This window comes from Anabrus simplex, chromosome 1 (assembly GCF_040414725.1).
Source record: "Anabrus simplex isolate iqAnaSimp1 chromosome 1, ASM4041472v1, whole genome shotgun sequence".
Lineage (NCBI taxonomy): Eukaryota > Metazoa > Arthropoda > Insecta > Orthoptera > Tettigoniidae > Anabrus > Anabrus simplex.
Genome location: NC_090265.1, coordinates 1,645,237,717 through 1,645,257,268, shown reverse-complemented (window position 1 = coordinate 1,645,257,268; position 19,552 = coordinate 1,645,237,717).

The following is a 19,552-nucleotide window of genomic DNA, read 5'->3' as shown; positions in this document are numbered from 1 at the left end:
AGAATGTCTTAGGATTGCGGCGGATCCCCCCGCACCTGTGCCCTTCCTCAAAATTGAATTAAATAATGAGCCTGTAACAGCTCTATTAGACTCTGGCAGTGTTGGTTCTATCATTCCGGCTGAATGGTATTCAAAATTGAAATCTATTTGTAAACTTCCTGACTATTGCTCATCTTCTGTTCAATATGTTTCGGCTAATTCTTCTCCATTAGAAATTTTAGGTTCCTTATATGGTAAAATTCGTATTTTAAAATTTACTTGGAAAGTTAAATTGTTTGTGGCCAAGCACTTGTCTTGCCCCATCATATTGGGAGCTGACTTCATTTCTCACACTGGTCTTGTGCTCGATCTTCAGAGGAGGTCGTGCACTTTCAAATTTGCGTCTAATTGTAAAATTCCCTTATTGAAATGTAATTGTGCATCATGTTCATCTATTTCGCCTACCCAGGATGAGATGTTGTTAGACCTTAGACATCTACCTGTGGAGCAGGCTGATAGTATTCGTAAGCTGTGTCAGTCGTTTCCAGAGGTGTTCTCTGATACTCTTGGTGTTACTGACCTGATTGAATACATAATTGAGGTCACGGATTCGGTTCCTGTCCGTTTTCCACCTTATAGGCTATCTCCACCTAAAATGAAGGCTCTGAAAGAAATCATTGATCAAATGTTAAAGGATGGTATTATTCGGCCCTCTAAGTCGGCGTATTCTTCACCTATTTTTCTAGTCCCGAAACCCCAAGGTGGCTTCAGGCCTGTCATTGATTATAGGGCTCTCAATCGGAAGGTAGTGTTACAATTTGTGCCCCTTCCTGACCTTCATTCTTGTTTTTCATGGTTTCGCAAAGCTAAGTTCTTCACCATCTTGGACCTTAATCAGGCCTATAATCAAATTCCCCTAGCTGAAGAGTCTAAACATCTTACAGCGTTTGCCACGGATTGGAATCTGTATGAATACAACCGCGTGCCTTTCGGGCTCCCCACCGGAGCAGCTGTGCTTACGAGGCTACTAGATAGGGTCTTCTCCGACATCAAATTTGAGTACTTGTACCACTATCTTGATGATGTCGTCGTATTTTCGGAGACTTTTAAAGAACATCTAGATCATCTAAAGGAAGTTCTCAATCGCCTTCGTAAGGCTGTGCTAACTGTGAAGTTGTCCAAGGTAGCTTTCGCTAAGCCTTCCATGTCATTCCTAGGGCATATTGTCTCGCCCGATGGTGTTGCTGTCGATCACTCTAGAACACAGGCCATCCGTGATTTTGAACCTCCCAAGGACATCAAAGGTATCGCCAGGTTCATTGGTATGGTGAATTTCTTCAGGAAGTTTATTCCTAACTTCGCTAATAGAGCGGCGCCCTTGAACCTTCTTCGTAGGAAAGGCATAAAATTAGAGTGGGGACCTTCGCAACAAGCCGCTTTTGAAGACCTGAAATTAACTCTCTGTAATGCCCCTGTCCTTGCTACGCCAGATTTTTCGAAGAAATTCATCGTCCAAACCGACGCGTCGTCGTCGGCGGTAGCTGCAGTCCTTCTTCAAGATACTGAACTAGGGAGGCGACCCATCGCCTATGCATCTAGGGCTCTATCGGCTCAAGAAGCCAAGTATTCCATCTATGAGCTTGAAGGTTTGGCAGTCTTATTTGCCTTAGAAAAGTTCCGTCTCTATCTGGAACATGTCAAATTCGACCTGGAGACCGATAATCAAGCCTTAAGCTGGGTCTTAGGTAGGCCGCGTCGTACTGGTCGTATAGCCCGGTGGGCCATCCGAATTTCTGCCTTCCAATTTGACGTTAGGCATATCAGAGGTACTGAAAATGTTGTCGCAGACAGACTCAGCCGTATGTTTACCAACGACGTCGAGACCCATGAACCGGTCGATAGTTCATCACCTCCCGAGTCCATACTATCTGAGGTTAATGCCATCTTAACAGATGCTCCCATGCTCTTTAGGGACCTTGAGAAATATCAACGTGAAGATCCAACGCTGGCTCCGATAACGGAAACCCATTCTTCTGGGGAACATGTTGTCCCTTATGTACTGAGGAATGGTGTTTTATGTTGCCCTTCGAGGCATGATAAGATGATGAAAGTTGTCGTCCCAGCTGTTCTTGTACCTATGATCTTCAAGTACTATCATGAGACCCCACTGGGGGGGAATTTAAGCATCTTTAAAACCCGTGAAAAGATTCGTGAAATGTTTATTTGGAAAGGTATGGACGGTGAAATCCGTGAACTAGTAAAGGCTTGTAAATCTTGTTTGCTTAGTAAACCAACCATGTCCACCAAGGTAGGCCTTTTGTCTTCTCATCAAGCGTCGCGCCCAATGGAACGCCTGTATATTGATTATGTAGGACCCATCCCCCAGTCAAAGGGAAATGCCAACAAATTCATCTTTGTATGTGTAGATGGTTTTACAAGATTTTCCTGGTTATTTCCGACTAAGCTGGCTACCGCTCAGTCCACCATTACTTGTTTAAATTCAATCTTTGCTTCTTTTGGTCCGTGTCAATATATTGTGTCTGACAATGCCAAGGCTTTCACATCTAATCTATTTCGTAAATTCTGTTTTGATCTGTCCATATCTCATGTGACTACTTCTGCTTATTATCCCCAACCATCTCTTGCCGAAAGAGTCAATCGTAATCTCAGGTCGGCCCTTATTGCCTATCATCACGACGATCATTCTAGGTGGGACACGTCCTTGCATTGGTTAGCTTTTGCTTTGAATTCGGCGGTTCATGAATCCCATAGATTTACTCCAGCGCCTTTGATGTTCAAGTTTGTTCCCAACTCGCCGCTCTCTAACCTCTGGTCTCTGAGTGATATTCTACCTGAGACAATAGATCCAGATAACATTAAAGATCTTTGGAAGAAGGCGCAAGCCAATCTTAAAGTGTCTCATGAAAAAGTTGGGGAAAGATATGATCGTGGACGGAGACCCACCAATTTGAAGGTAGGTGACCAGGTGATGGTCAAAAATGTTGTTCCCGCGGGCAAGCTTGCCCCCAGATTTCATGGGCCGTGTATTATTCTCGATTTCCTTACACCCGTTACCTTATTGTTAAGTAATCCAGCCACCGAGAGGATATTTAGGGTTCACCTGTCGCAGGTGAAACCGGTGTAATTTCTGTGCTAACTTGCTTCATATAATTTTGAAAGAAATATGAAGGTTATATTTTTTGAGGGGTTTCACTTTTAAGGCCTTCTGCCCTTGGAATCTGTTTCCTTGTATGTAAGCATTTTTGTAAAACCTTCCCCGAACCGTTAAACTGCCATCCTGTCCTTGCCATGGCCATTACCATGCTCCCGTCTCCTGCTAACATAAAACTGTGGCTTATGGGAATTAAATAAATATCTCCACGCCGCTGGCCCCTCAACCTCGCCACAAAGACTGTACCCTAAAATAATTATGGTCCAACAAAATTCTGCCGCCGAACTTTAATGTTTCAGTGCCCCCGCAGCAGCGCGGCGCCGTACCGCCACTGAGGTGGGGTATGGGCCCGCCCCTCTCCAGTGAGGCCAACCAGGGTACGGCGAGCCGGAGTCCTCCTCCCGGCCAAGGCTGATGTGCGGCGTACAACTTGCAACTTGCCCGCGACCTGTATGGTCGCCGCGGGCGCGGCGTGCTTCAACTCCACTACTCCTCTCATAGTGCGGGCGAGCGGTATCTCAGGGTACTTAAGGGGTCCGAGCGGGCTCCTCTGGACTCAAGCAGCGGCGGCTGGTCTGGCTGTCAAAGTCATCAGCAACTGATGTACTTAATCAGCTACATGGACATTTCACATCAACAATTACTATATTTTTTGGATTTTACTGCAATATTTGGTGGACTTAGAAAATTTTTCTTCCCCTTCAAGAATTAAAAGTTTTTCCTTCTGAATTCAACTTCTACAAGCATAAAGACATTACATCAAAAGGAACTACAAAGAATTTTGAAACTGGATCCAATCATTTAAGAAAATTTGATTGTAAATACTTCCGCAATTAACTTCTATATCAACATCATAACTTGGTCCTTATTTTAAAACAAAAGTATATGTTCTTCTGTGTTGCCCCTTGGAGGGACTTTTGGGGGGGAGGGAGGTCTGTACCGGGTGGTACACCTCCGCTCCGCTAATTCAAACTTTGCGCCAGTTGAAACTCCTCTACTGGAGGAAGCCTGAACTTTAATTACAGTGTTAAATCTCAAGTTTCTCAGAAGGTGTCCCTACTTGTAAATTTTGAAGTTTTCTGAACTGGGTCGTTTTCGATGTATTTTTGTTTTGCCTGTAGTAAGAAGTGTGGACATTCTCTTCTAGATGGCACTACTGAAGGACTATAATAATGCACCCTAGTGCGAAGTGAAAGAACTGTGTTTTTGGAGAAATGTTGGGTTCATAAGTTTGTTCTTTGTTAAATTTTTTTAGTCATTGTTTAAGTTGGCAATGTTAACCCTTTCTTTCCGCCAGTTTTGAATTTGACCAATAAGAAATTTCTGTAATTAATTTTCCACCAATAAGGTGTTTCTTCTTCATCTGGTGTAGAAGGTTTTGCCATTAACCAATAAAAGGCTTGTGGGCGGGTGTTCTCATTCCTGAAACGCCTCGAACTTTCCACGAGGGTATATAAACTGCTGATTTTCGGGTCTCCGCGCCACTTCAGTAACATCTGTCATTGTGTAAATTATGTAGCATTTAAGAAAATTTGGTTGCAAATACTTCCGCAATTAACTTCTATATCAACATCATAACTTGGTCCTTATTTTAAAACAAAAGTATATGTTCTTCTGTGTTGCCCCTTGGAGGGGTAAAGTATATTAGGAGTGCAGTTTCGCCTCCTCTCAAGTTGGTTTTTTGGAGGCCACGTAATGGTCCTGTTTCTTCACTGAATAGGCCTCAGTGGGTTGGGTATTTTTACCCCTGTGTTATTTGTGTTTGGAGGTCAACTTGAAAGTGGAGTTTGGTGTGTCCTTTGATAGGCTTGAACTTAAGAGCGGGTCGCTCTTTCTTAAAATATAACCTTGTTAAATTAACAGCAGTTCAACCACCAGGTAATGGCCTTTTAATAACTTCTTTTCTTGCAAGTTCAGCAGTTTAACTCTCGGGGCAGGTCCGAAGCCTTTTACCATGTAACTTTCCTTTAAAATGTAAAGACACTTGGTATCTATTCTATCTTTTTAAACTACAAATTGGGATAGAAAGTGCTTAACCCTCGAGCTCCCACTCATATTGCTTTGAGGTGAACTTATTTTCACAACCGTTTCTTCCCTTCTATGTAATGTAAATCGTTTTCTTATATAAGTCACCTCTTTAGTATGGGATTAGCCCTTGCATTAGCGGCCTAGTGCCAAGTAGGTTTTAGTAAAGTATATTAGGAGTGCAGTTTCGCCTCCTCTCAAGTTGGTTTTTTTGGAGGCCACGTAATGGTCCTGTTTCTTCACTGAATAGGCCTCAGTAGGTTGGGTATTTTTACCCCTGTGTTATTTGTGTTTGGAGGTCAACTTGAAAGTGGAGTTTGGTGTGGCCTTTGATAGGCTTGAACTTAAGAGCTGGTCGCTCTTTCTTAAAATTTGTTTCTGCATGCCTCGAGGAGGCTTTACTGTGTAATCGGGAGCAAGAGCTCCTGGGCATGATTGGGGTCTTCTGCCCCTTTGTTGAATCTGGTATATCGTAAGGTTGGGCTTATAGCTCAAGAACTGTGTGTCTGGCTCTCGGAGCCCAAATCCTGTAACATTGTAATTGTACACTCTCGAATTTAAAGTTAAAAACTTCATGATTGTTCCGTTTTGAATAGAGAAAATAAGAAGATGTACAATATTATAGGGAAGGATCCACCTTTCAATACTCCGTAGTAAAAAGTAGTTACAACCTGTTTATTGGGACCGGTTTCAAGACATTTAGAGTGTCATCATCAGCCAATTAGCGAAGATCTTAAAATAACTAACATATTGAACACAGGCAAAATATTAACATTGTATCACATCGTAGCAATTCAGTTAATGTTAATGAATTCGATCCCTATTCTGACGCGCTGCTTTGAATGAGCAGCGTGCACTCTTAAGGCAGAGGCTCACTTAGTAGTAGTATGGCCTGGTCTAGAATTAAAATTTAGACATATTCCAAATTATAGCACCACAATTTACTAAATAATTCAAAATTCAGCCCTGAAAAGAGCCGTTTCTTAAAAAGAGCTTCTTCCTCTTCACTTTTGTTCAATTCTACATTAATTTTATTCAAAATTAGCAGTGAAGAGGGGGTTTCTCCTCTGGCTTGGAGGAAGAAATTGCCTCCAAGTCAGATAGATTTTTCCGCCGCCAGTGTAGTGAATTTTGATTTTCCGACTCATCGGGTACTCCTAGGAAACAGATTAGTAAAAGGGCATAGTTTTTGCACTGGGACTCACCACTATTCGACCTCACTCCCGAAAAGAGACGAAGAGTGTTCACGGATCACGTTTGTCTGCGATGTGGTCATTCCAGCGCTGGAACTTTGGACGGTTAGATCGGCAGCATAGTACTGTTTGTTAAAAGTGAGAAAATGTGCGGTTTTTCTTTTGATTATTTCATGTGAAATCATTGCTTTTACTCGCGCCATTCCTACTGACGTCATTGTAATAACCTATGTTAATTTCAATTGGAAAAACTCCTAAGACAGTCTTTCTGAGGATGTAAAGAGGCAGGTGGAGAGTGAGTGTCTGCCATTACAATGCAATTCTCCAACCTGATTGTGACTGATGGTAGGCAAGTGGGCCTACCATTACAATGAAAATTCCCTAACGCAATCGTCATATGAGAAAATACGTTTGATTTCTCCGTCGCGTTTCTAGGGTAACGTTAAGAGCTATGCAATTTAATACAGTCTTGCTCACAACGTGTACTCTACCTAATCTAGAGTTCTGTATAAAATGTAGAATTCCGTAGCGAAGCACGGGTACTTCAGCTAGTCTTATCATATCCTATAATAATCCTTAACTATGTACATTATTATGCGAATGATCGCTACGTCAATCCTGATTGACTACTACTACTACTACTACTACTAGTTGAAATATTTCATTCAGAACTCTGAAGGGGTATGGCGGGCGTCCTAGAGGGTGACACCCTCTCTCAGGCCAGCGAGATTTGTATCGGTGATTTGAGGGGTGGAAAAGGTGACGGGGTGCGTTCGTAGAAAAGTATCTGTTCTGGCATTTGTCTTAGTACAGGAGACTAGAAAACCATGGTATACCCTTCTCAGCACAGCCGAAAGTGGAGACCAGACCCTCCGCCTGACGAATGCCGAGCTGCAAGGCTAGTATAACTAGCCGCTGTTAAGCCAAAATCTATACTACTCGATGAAAATAAAATATGAGCAAAGTCAATTCAAATCGATCGCAAGATAAAGAGGTGAGTTAGAACAAAATCCCTATCTATTCCAGCTAATAAATCTTCTTTTCATTATAACCATCACTACAAAGTTATTTCATCATGAGAATTCTTTGGGGCCGATGACCTTCGATGTTAGGCCCCTTAAAACAACAAGCATCATCAAGCAAGAATTCTTTGAATTAAGCATACACTCTGGCTAAGCGAAGTTAGAAAAACTTCATAAACTGAAAATAACAGTAACCAACGCATGGTAGACTATTAGAATAATTACAAAATTTACTTTCATAAGCTCTGAATTCGTTTAAATTGATAAGACATTCTGAGTCGAGCAAGTATTACTTATCTTCCTCTTGCTAATCCTGTTAAGCATTTACTTGAGATTAACTCGTCATCATTACTAACGAAACATTAAATTAACTTGACTGGTAAAGTCATAGCTACAAAACACAGCAAAAATTACATTTTGTAAGCGAATGAAGGGAATATCAAGGCATACACTGTGGCTGGGCGAAGTTAGAAATACTACCAAATAACAACAATGATGATAGTACATAAACGAAACAGCCGGAACAGGATCATGCGAGGGAGAAAAGGATGGAAGAAGCAGTTTCTGCAGCCGTCGAGAAAGATAAGGGAGACCAGGAGGGCAAGGGTTCAAATGAGGTGGATGGAACTGAGACTCTAGTCATGGGGGCTCTATTGTCAGACATGTGGGGAAAGTGTGTAGAAGAAAGGGAACCGTGATGGAGTCTTATTCAGGAATTAGCTTAATGCAGATACTGAGGAAAGTAGAATGAAGGGAGGGTAAGGAGAAGGTATTAGTTCCTCACGTTGGTAACAACAACGTAAGGCAAGCAGTAATAGGTACCAACATAGTTGGGGGATATGTGGGATCTGGTCAATACAGAACGGGAGAAGTTTAAGGGAGCTGTGATTATTATCAATAGAACATTGTGTAGGTAAGGTAAGGGTTATTCTGCCCGAAGGCAGGTCCGAACCTCCGCAGAGGTATTCCTGAGCCGGAGTTTGCGTGCGGTAGGGTGGCCAGTTCCTTTCCGCTCCTCCATTCCCTTACCCCCACCAGCAGCGCGTGGCAACCCATCCAACTCCTGACCACGCCCAATGTTGCTTAACTTCGGAGATCTCACGGGATCCAGTGTTTCAACACGGCTACGGCCGTTGGCCCGAACACTGTGTAGGAGGGATACTAACTGGAGGGTGATTGCAAATTTAAATGAGACTATGGAGTGGGTATGTGAGAAACTGGGATTGGTAATTGTAGATTTTAATGGGTGGGTAGTAGATAAGGATCTGCGCCCAGATAACCGCTGTGGTACATATATATGAAGAGGATTTTAGAATGGTTGTGGGGAGGCACGTTCAGAGGAGCGGGGTGGACTAGGAAGTGGTGATAATGTAATAACGATATTGGTTTTTACGTCCCACTAACTACTTTTAAGGTTTTTGGGGACGTATTTGAGCACCTTCAAATACCACCGGACTGAGTCAGGATCGAATCTGCCAAGTTGGGATCCGAAGGCCAGCACCTCAACCGTCTGAGCCACTCAGCCCGGCACGCGGTGATAAGAGTAGCCTACAGGGATGCAAGTCGAGTAAGGATGGCATAAAACTGTTAGTGTTGAAGTGTAGAAGTATTGTAAAGGAATAGAATTAAGTAATTTGATAGATATATATTCACCATATATTGTAATAGGAATCAGCCATGAGGAATCACGGCTGAGAATTGATACTATAGATGCGGAAATTTTCTCATGAAACTGGAGTGTTTATCGCGGAGACGAGAAAGCAACAGTAGGAGAGGGTAAGTTTTATCCATCAAAATAATAGAGAACTTGATTGTTTTAGGGTGCAGAGGCGTGGAAAGCATGATACTGAGGCTGATGTGAAATTATCTGATTAGATAATCAGCTGTGTGGGAAACGGTACGTAAAGGAACGTGATTGTAACTGGTGATCTCTATTTATCAAATTGATGACCTAGAATGAAGACTTTGTAAGTCACATATTTAGTACTTCACAGGAGGGACTAAAACATAAATATTTACCATCAGATGTCGTATTCTATATGAACTTGAGTGGTACAAATATCATTGTTCCTTAAATTATCCTTATGAAAAATGTGCTTTGAAGCAATGTTATCTTTAATACATTTATAAATAGACTTACGAGAAGTACATAAAAGTTATTTATGGCATGCGAGTTCATCATTCCACTTCTTGAGATTAAGAGATAATAAATTCTAGCCTTAATTCCTGAAAATGTATTCCTGAAAATCTATTCAAGTACAGCGAACACGACATTTTAAAAAGCGGCTTCAACAATGCAGTAATGCCCTCTCAAGTCAGGTTTATTGCTTTTGATTCTACACACAGAAATAACAGAAAATTGTAAAGTCATTTTGTAGAGTTTAATTACAATAATAATAATTAAGAAATTCATAAAATGAATATCCAAGGATAAATGTCAACGCAATGAATATAATGATGTCGACGTGTATTTGTTCTGAACGCAGTACAGTACCCCTTCGTAAAACCTTTTAATGGACTGAATATATGTGTTCAGATTTAGTGGATGGAATCTACAGCCTACTCTGGTGAAACAGGTCCAATTTACCAATGACGTCTGGTTTCTTCGCTCTCCTTGCAAGCTCGAAATAGTGATGTTAGAATCCCAGATCAACTTAAAGTTTCTCGTAGATCTCGTAGTTTATACACCGGATGTCAACTACCAGTGGATCTCCAGCTTTGTCTTCAAGACGAATGGATGACAGAAACGTGAAATTAATATATTTCTCTCAAAACTCGTGTTGTAGGGTCTGGACTTAATATGGATTCTTCCGTTCAACCCTGCACGGTTCAACATATCCAGATGGAGAGTAAATTTCCAAATTTATCAATCCCCTCTCTACGCATACATGCATGGAACCACACTCCATCTGAGTGTGTCCCTTTCCAAGACATTTCTGAGTGATGTTCGGTCCGGTTTTCCTGGCTGTCAACGATAGGCTACTTAATATTAATTCATTTCGATGTTGGTATGTACAACCGTCACAATAGATATTATTTGTTTTCTGGCTGTACAATCGACTTCCGCTGTAATGAAGTTATAGATGATGCCACAAATTTTATCAGCTGCCACGCCTCCTTCACTTTCATCCCATAGACAGCAAAACCCATCTTAAGTTTTGAGGATGTAAACCATGAAGTCGTGTATTCTGAGTTTTGTCTAGTTATGCTTTAAATGAAGGGCATAGAAACACAGCATGCAAGTCTATTGTGGCGCATTTATTTGTCAGTATTTACTTTGTCATTTTCATTTCCTTGTCTCAGTGCTTCCTTCCGTTTTCGATGATTATAGCATTCCTCTAAGCTTATGTTTCTCATTTTAAATGCGTAGTAACTCTCCCACTGGTAGTTCTTTGGGTAACATAGAACAAGATTTTCTTCACCAAATATGAAACAAAATGTGTAATAAAAAATAGTTTGCTTGTTTTTCTTTCAATGAGCAAAGCACTTGCTATAAAGGGCTGCCCTTGTTTGCCAAATAGGTTCAAGGTAATGTTTTGTTCAGCACTTTCTGCAATGATGAGATTCAAGTTTCTGCAGTGTTCCTAAATACTCAGTAACAGATTTTCCTGCTGCCACTTCCTAACTACTAACACCAGGGATGCGCTTTTTTAAAAGTCAGATTCGGTGACTCAGTTCTGAGCAATCCACTTTCCAACATCAGGTATGTTCAAGAATGTAGTCTTGTAGGCATGAATCTTTTCTCCATTTCTTAGATTTCTGAAATTATAATGAAAGAATATTGATTGACGAGAATCTCTTATATCAATCTTTCATTGTTTTACAGACTGGTGGTTACAAGTTGCCGCACCATTGTCTTCTTTGATTCCCAAAATTCATCTCAAAATTCTACAAATATCTTATTCCTGTGATCTTGTTATCGCAACAGACATTTTCCCCATTTTATACCTAGAATTGCAAAAACATACCGGCTTCTCTGATCTTGCATTTCTTGGTATATCAAACATTGTTTTTCCATCATGAGCTCTTTCTCTACCCAGATAATTTGCGGCTTTCATCCTTTTAGCTTTATTTTCTTCGTACCTTCCGTCCTTGCGTTTGTTTGACTCCTCCTGGCCCGTTTACGACGGAACGGAGCCAGGTTTTACCCTTGTGGTGCAAACGCTTATACTTACTGTCATGATAGAAAGATAACTTGATGATCCTTGTTGTTTATAGGGACCTAATATCGAGGTCATCGGCCCAAAAGGTACCTTAAATAAGGTCACGTTACTGATATACGCTTAAATATGCTCCTATCCATATCAGAGTACTGTGAGAGAAACCTAGGCAATAACATTTGGATGGAGGAGCTCATTGTATACAGAGTCAATTGCATTGCTGAAGTCCAATAACGCTGATTTTGTCTCTTGTCACTGATTAATAACCTGTCTTATATCCACAGTACATGTAGTACGGTTGTTAAGATAAGTTGTGATTTCATTATGTACGTCGATCGTACAATGCGCTACTATTCACAGTAGATGATTTGTACTGATTGTTCGGTCAAGAAGAGTTAGTTCTCTGTGTACCAAAGCCATTTTCCAGACATCGTAGAATATACTATGTTGAAGGGAGAATTGGTACATAAATTTTAGTACTGGAATTATTGCGTCAATTACTTCTCATCCTCGGTATTCTCCAAATATTGCTCCAGTGGACTGCTACCTGTTTCCGAAAGTCAAAACCGTAATCAACGAGTGGAGGTTCGCGTCAGCTGAAAAGGCAAAACCGAATGTGACACATGCTCTGCGGGAAGGGACGAAAGGCAGACTGCAGGACTGTTTCGAAAAGTAGTACGACCACTGAAAGAAGTCTGACACTACCCAAGGGCCTTACCTTGAAGGTGTTGGTGTTGTATAAAAGTTTCCATGTCCTCAGTAATATAAGTCCCTATACGTGTTCGGTTATTTTTTGACTCTACTAGTAATTGTGCAAATACCATTCTAATACATTTACATACATACATACATACATACATACATACATACATACATACATACATACATACATACATACATACATACATACATACATACATACATACATTATCATTATAGACTGTTATGCCTTTCAGCGTTCATTCTGTAAGCCTCTGAGAATTTACTAAACGTCACCACAATCCTCGATTTGCAACTAGTGTTGTGGCCTCATTTAGTTCTATACCTCTTATCTTTAAATCGTTAGAAACTGAGTCTAACCATCGTCGTCTTGGTCTCCCTCTACTTCTCACATGTACAGCATGAAAAAACTGTGAGCATTTCTATGCATAATTCACAGATTCTATTGGACATGTCTGACTCACTTTTGTAGTTCAGTCATTCGTAACTACCCATCTCCTTTCGCAACTCAAATGACCATAACATGTCACGTAATTGTAAATAAAGAGGTTATAAATACTGCATTAAGTACTATAATGAATGATTAATATTAATAGCAAAAGTTCATAAGTGGAAGTATAGGAAAACCGGATATTTTGAACAGCAAGTTTAAAGGATTTGAACTGAACATCAGAAAAACTAAGACCGTAGGAATGACTTGAGCAATAGTGGAACAAATTCAAATGTTTTGAGGGAAGTAGAATAAGCTTCCCACTTTAAGTACAACATTGTAGAGCAGGACATTGTTACGTGCCAGCCCTGTGGTAACACCTTTCGGTACTTCCTGGAAGGGACTGAAAAGTCAGACGTCCGGGGACCTCCCAGCTGGCCTGGAGGGCGTGGCCGGACTTCCCGTGTATAGTTCTGTTCGTCTGGTTTCTCCGTGCGTTTCTGCGAGGTGCAGCGAGAGTGTTCCGTCTCTAGTCAAATCGCGAATATTCCGGTAAACAGTACCCGAGCTACAAAATGGAGACTAACCGCGAACAGACATTGTTGGAATCAGAGGTGGGGTCATTGTTGGAGTCGGAGTTGGACTTGGTGTGTTGGGGTTCGGTGGCTGGCGTGAGGGCGACAGCGATGTTGGCTGTCACTAATGTCCCACCGGAGTTTGAACGAGAAGTTGTTGCGACGGAATGTCAAGTGAGTAATTGGACTGGGCTGAAAACGGCTGTTGGCTGCCTTCATTGTCCCACTGGAGTCAGGAATCGTCGGGTACGGGACGGAGTAGAGTGTGTGTGCTTCTGTAGACTAAGAACCAGCGTAGAGTCAACGATTGGAGCAGCTGTCGTGAGTGCAAATGGAAGAGTATTAATTATCATTGTTGTGAGGAGTGTTGACTTGCTTGTTAGCACTGTTGAGCTGTTGCTGTATATTTAAAAGTGTTTAGTTATTCACTGTGTTTGATTATGTGAATTACTGGGATTTCGCTGGAGTCGAACCAAGGAACAATCATCGTGCATCGTGTGGCAAGTTGTTCAAACCTATAGTCCTAACATTGAAAGAAGCGTTCTGACAGCTAGCACATGGAGGGTCCGTTTACTGCATGCCTGGCTGGACAGAAAGGCGTAGGGGTATGGTTGCCGTGGAAATGGAGGCGAGTCCACTGCAGTCATAATGGAGAAATTCCTGTTGCTTAGAGTTACCAAATCTTTCACTTCTCAGTTATATCTTGTCGCATGTTACAACAGGATACAGCGGTCTGAATGAACAGGATACCGAGAGCGAGAAAAAGAAAGGAATGTAGGAATGTATCAACACCACGCAACGGCACTATGTAAGCTCTCTCTCCTATGCTAGCTGACAGAGCGCTTCTTTCAATATTAGCACTATAGCTGTCTGCACTCACCAGCGGTGTGGGGTGACTGGACTTGTGAGTGCAAATGAAAGTCATGTCAATCAGGATTATCATCCCCAAGGTAATACCAACGGGCCAGACCGCCCACTGAGTGAAAAGAACAGAGACAAAAAATAGCCAGCAATTAGTACGTGTTGTCATTCATGGCTGTATAGAAGTGTAAGTGTGTGTGTGTATTTACTGGTTCATCCTGAATTAAATTAGAGCGATAAAACAGACGGAGTTTTATTCGTAACAAAATAACCAAAGTTCATGAAGCTCCTAACTTTTAAAATCAAGTCAAAAAATGAGACAGAAAATGACCTGGACAGCCAAAAGAACTATATATTGCATTCTATTTAGTACCAAACACTGTCTACGGTTTGGAAACATGAAGAGAAACCTCCTGGAGCCGTGAGATTAGAGTCGCCTAGCTGTGAGGTTGCATTCGGTAGATGGTGGGATTGAATTCCACCGTCACAAAGCGTCGGCAGCCTGAAGATAATTTCCCGTAGATTCCAATTTTCACACCAGACAAGAAAAGAGAGAGAAACCTGAGCAGAATCCAAGTAGTATAAATTATATCATGAGGACTTGCTTTAGGTCGCTCTAACATAAGACAGGTCTTATGGCGACGATGGGGGAGGAAAGGGAAGCGACTGTGGCCTTAATACAGATACAGCTCCAGCCTAGCGTGAGAATTGGGAACCATGAAAAATATATCGTCAGGGCTTCCGACAGTGGGGTTCGAACTCGCTATTTCTCGAATTCAAGCTGACAGCTATGTGACTCAAACCGCGTAGCCACTCGCTCGGTGAAATGAAGCGAATAGGAGCGTAGGTTCCTGTCACCAGTGTTATAAAGGTAGATAGACATCAGTGATATGGACACATAATGAGAATGGACAGTGAGACAAATGCAAGTGGAAGCAGGGACGTTCCGATATACAAGAACATCGATATTTCATTCGATATCGACACTTAATGAAAGTATCGATATACTTGATTGATATCGCTGTAATATGAATTGATTTTTTCCCAAATACACTCCGGCTCCATGGCTAAATGGTTAGCGTGCGGGCCTTTGGTCACAGGAGTCCCGGGTTCGATTCCCTGGCAGGGTCGGAAATTTTAACCATCAATGGTTAATTTCTCTGGCACGGGGACTGGGTGTATGTGTCATCTTCATCATGATGGCAGGTCGCCTGAGGGAGTCAAATCGAAAGACGTGCGCCTGGCGAGCCGAATATGCCTTCGGACACTCCCGGCATTTCATTTCCAAAATACAACGATTTGAAATTATATTGAAGTACACCGAGCAGTTACAGCTTGAAATAGAGCTCTGCATTCTGGAAGCAGTGGGCTTTAAACACAAAGCTCCCGTTCATCAGTCTTTTGAGCACTCTTCAAACCTCATTCAGACCAAGCTTTCCTCTCAACTTCACCTCACTCAAATCACCGCTATACATCCCCTGGTCTCGTTCTCAGATGAATATCGTTGTTCATTGTGAATTCACAGTATAACATTTTTAAGGTTATCTTCGGTTTAAAACTAACAGTACCAGAGTATTTAAAAAAATGTATGACGTTGAATTTGGGATCATGGCAGTTCGAAGATTTTTTTTTTTTTTGCTAGGGGCTTTACGTCGCACCGACACAGATAGGTCTTATGGCGACGATGGGATGGGAAAGGCCTAGGAGTTGGAAGGAAGCGGCCGTGGCCTTAATTAAGGTACAGCCCCAGCATTTGCCTGGTGTGAAAATGGGAAACCACGGAAAACCATCTTCAGGGCTGCCGATAGTGGGATTCGAACCTACTATCTCCCGGATGCAAGCTCACAGCCGCACGCCTCTACGCGCACGGCCAACTCGCCCGGTAGTTCGAAGAATAGTAAGATAATTAAGAGAATCATACACCCAGTGACCCAAGTCTCCCTAGTGCACTAATAATGAATGCGATGCCTAATGATTCATTTTCACAGCAGTATTACTGCCTGCAGGAAGGTTACGTCAGAATAAGAAGAGATAACAATCGGACGGCCTCTCACTGTATGTTCCTCAGCGCTCCGCGACTAATCCTCCGCCTTGCGTTAGTATGCCTCGTTTTCGGACTCATATTAGTAGGCTGGTATTTGGTACTGCAGCACTACAGTTCCTGTTAACATATCGGCACTGGCTAGTGTGTTCATCAACGACGAATACACATACATAATTTTAATCTATGGAGAATCTGGTCGGAACGCGCCCGAAGCTCGCAGACGGTATGCACAGGAGTTTACAAATAGCCACCTGCCTTCTATACACATATTTCACCGAACAGACTTGCAATAAATTAAGATCAAATTTATCGTTCAAATCACATACAAGGATTTATTTCGTAGAGTGGAATGTCTGTATGTCGATGAAGTAATGAGTTACTAAACGTTATTTTCTGCATCTTTTGCGTATTTACAAACGCACCATGTTACAAAACGTGTGAAGTAAAATGACTGTTATTTGTTTCTCATCCAACATACAGATTGTTGTAGCGCTCCTTTTTAAGCCAATGATTAAGCATCCCGTTGATCATTAGTGCATGCGGGACACTTATACGTAAGTCTGGAGAGGCATCTGGTACAACAATCAACTTGTTTTTCTATATTAAAATACTTCGTGTCTTTCTTATAGGGTAAATTATTATTATTAATTAAAATTGTGTACCCATTGTTAGATTAATATCACCTTTCCTTAATTTTTCCTAACGATATTTTCGTTATAATTTATAATTAAATAATTTCGATGCCGTAAATAATATTCAAAAAGTATCGACACTTAATTATCAAATATCGATAGAAATGCATCGATATTTACTCATATCGATATCGTAAGATCCCTACGTGGAAGGGGAAGAGCAAGGAAATGTTGGATAGAGACAGTGAAATCGAAGGTGGAGATAAGGAATTTATGATAAATGAATGAAAATAAAATGAAATGACGAGTGCCTACACCTGGAAACTGGAGTTTGATTATGATGATGGTATAAATTATTTTTAATTGAGGTCAAGTATGGCCCCAGAGAGAGCAAAAAGGAAGTTTCTGCAGATATAATTATACGATAAATGAAGCTAACTTTCGATTTTGCTTCCACTGCCTAACAACAACGCGCTCTACATTCGTTAGAGAGTAAAAGGTTAAAGTGTTAAAAGACGGAACGACGTGTCTGTAAGTTAACCGTGACGGCATCTTGACCTCTGACCTTACTTACTATCAGAGCTACGGGAGGTCGAGATAATTGTGTAGCTATAAAAAGGCTAGAATTACGCAGCCTTATCAAGAAGCTTGAACGTGTCTGAGATTCATATCATGGAACGTTTGAAATGAATATTCTATTTCAATCTTCCTATCTGATACGAGGTCTTAATGTTTCATTCCCTCAGTCCTTTTTCTGTCACTCTATATGTTACTGTGCATTCTGTGATGATGATGATAATAGTAATAATAATAATATTAATAATGCAATGCAATTAATTAAAAATCATCCTATCTCAGTCCCCCTCTATGGCGTAACGGTTTTTCGCTGCTATCGCACGTCCTCCATGTTCCGGGTTTGATTCGGGATACTAACCAGAAATTTAAGATTGGCAGGAGAGCTGGGATGCGATTAAGAAGGTACAAACAGCTTTCTACCTTTGAGGGTACGGCTGAAAAATGTTCCATCACCTCAGTACAAGGACACGAATTTAAGTTCGACTTTATGGCTGAGTGGTCAGCGTCTTAGCCTTTGGACCTCGGGAAAACGGGTTTGTTTCCTGGCCAGGTGGACGGATTGTAATCTTAAATGTTCAGTTCCCTTGGCTTGGGCACTGGATGTTCCTACTGTCCCCAGAATTTCTGATACTGATCCACAACTCTATGGGTGTTAACACCATCCTCAACCACACCAGTGTACAGTTTCCTAGTCTCAGCACACACAGCCCACCCTTTGAAGTGGAATACGTCTATAGTTTAGGGGATGCCTGGCGCAGGCAGTAAAGGCGTTTTCGGATCACCCGGATGGACGTGGGTTCGGTTCCCGATCAGGAAGTCGAAAAGTTTAAGAAACAAAATTTCCCCTTCTGGAGGTGCACAAGGCCCTAAGGTTCACTCAGCCTATTGTACGAGGTTAGCTCTTTGGGGCAAAGGCGGCTGGGCTTAGAGTAAACCACTCTACCCTACCAAGTGCCGAGGTTATGGATAGCGGAGAGCCGTACCTTCCACCTCACCAAGAGCTTTCATGGCCTGTACGAAGATGGCGTTGCTTCGCTTTGCCTTTCTACTTTTTTTTACGTGTATAGTTTCAGTACCGTAACTACGAAAATATGAAAGTTTAAAGAAATTTAAATTATATGAGTTATGTTTATTTATGTATTTATGAACTGCAGATGATGATGATAATGATGATTTATTTATTTATTTATTTATTTATGTATTTATTTATGTATGTATTTATTTATTTATTTATTTATTTATTTATTTATTTATTTATTTATTTATTTATTTATTTATTTATTTATTTATTTATTTATTTATTTATTTATTTATTTATTTATTTATTTATTTATTTATTTATTTATTTATTTATTTATTTATTTATTTATTTATTCCGTTTACACTCCGGGGTTGGTTTTCCCTCGGACTAAGCGATGGATCCCACCTCTACCACCTCAAGGACAGTGAGATATTTAAATGGGATACAACTGTGCCGAAAGACCAGTACCTCGCCCAGACGCTCTTACCTGCTATGCTGAACAGGGGCATTATGTGGGTTGGGAAGATTGTTTGGGATAGGGAAGTAAGAGGGAAGGAAGCGGCCGTAGTATTTTTGTACCATCCTAGCATTTGCCTGGAGAAGTAGGAAATCACGGTAAACCACTTCAAGGATGGCTGAGGTGGGAATCTAACCCTCCTCTACTCATTTGACCTCCCGTGGCTGAGAGAACCCCGTTCCAGTCCCCGTACCACTTTTTTTAATTTCGTGGCAGAGACGGGGATCGAACCTGGGCCTCCGGGGGTGGCAGTTAATCACACTAACCACTACACCACAGAGTCGGACAAATGAAATTAAATTAAAAATTAAAATCAAATGACCATAAATATGTTTTTTTTTTTAAGTTCACTTCTCAACCTGCAAGATCACATCGACCATCTATACTTTAACGTCCCTCTTTGTTAAAATATCTCCCAGTCGTGGCCATCCATCAATACTGTGCTTTACATCATAGCCTGTACGGTTGCTAGGTAACATCGTGTCGCACATTTTGCATAGCTAATTTCGTGATGCAAATTCTCAGATGAGCCCCGACCATAATTTACAACGGTTAGGTTTCTCAGTCCATCGAAACGAATTTATGAATACTTAAATTTATAAACTACTTCATAAATAAAACATAC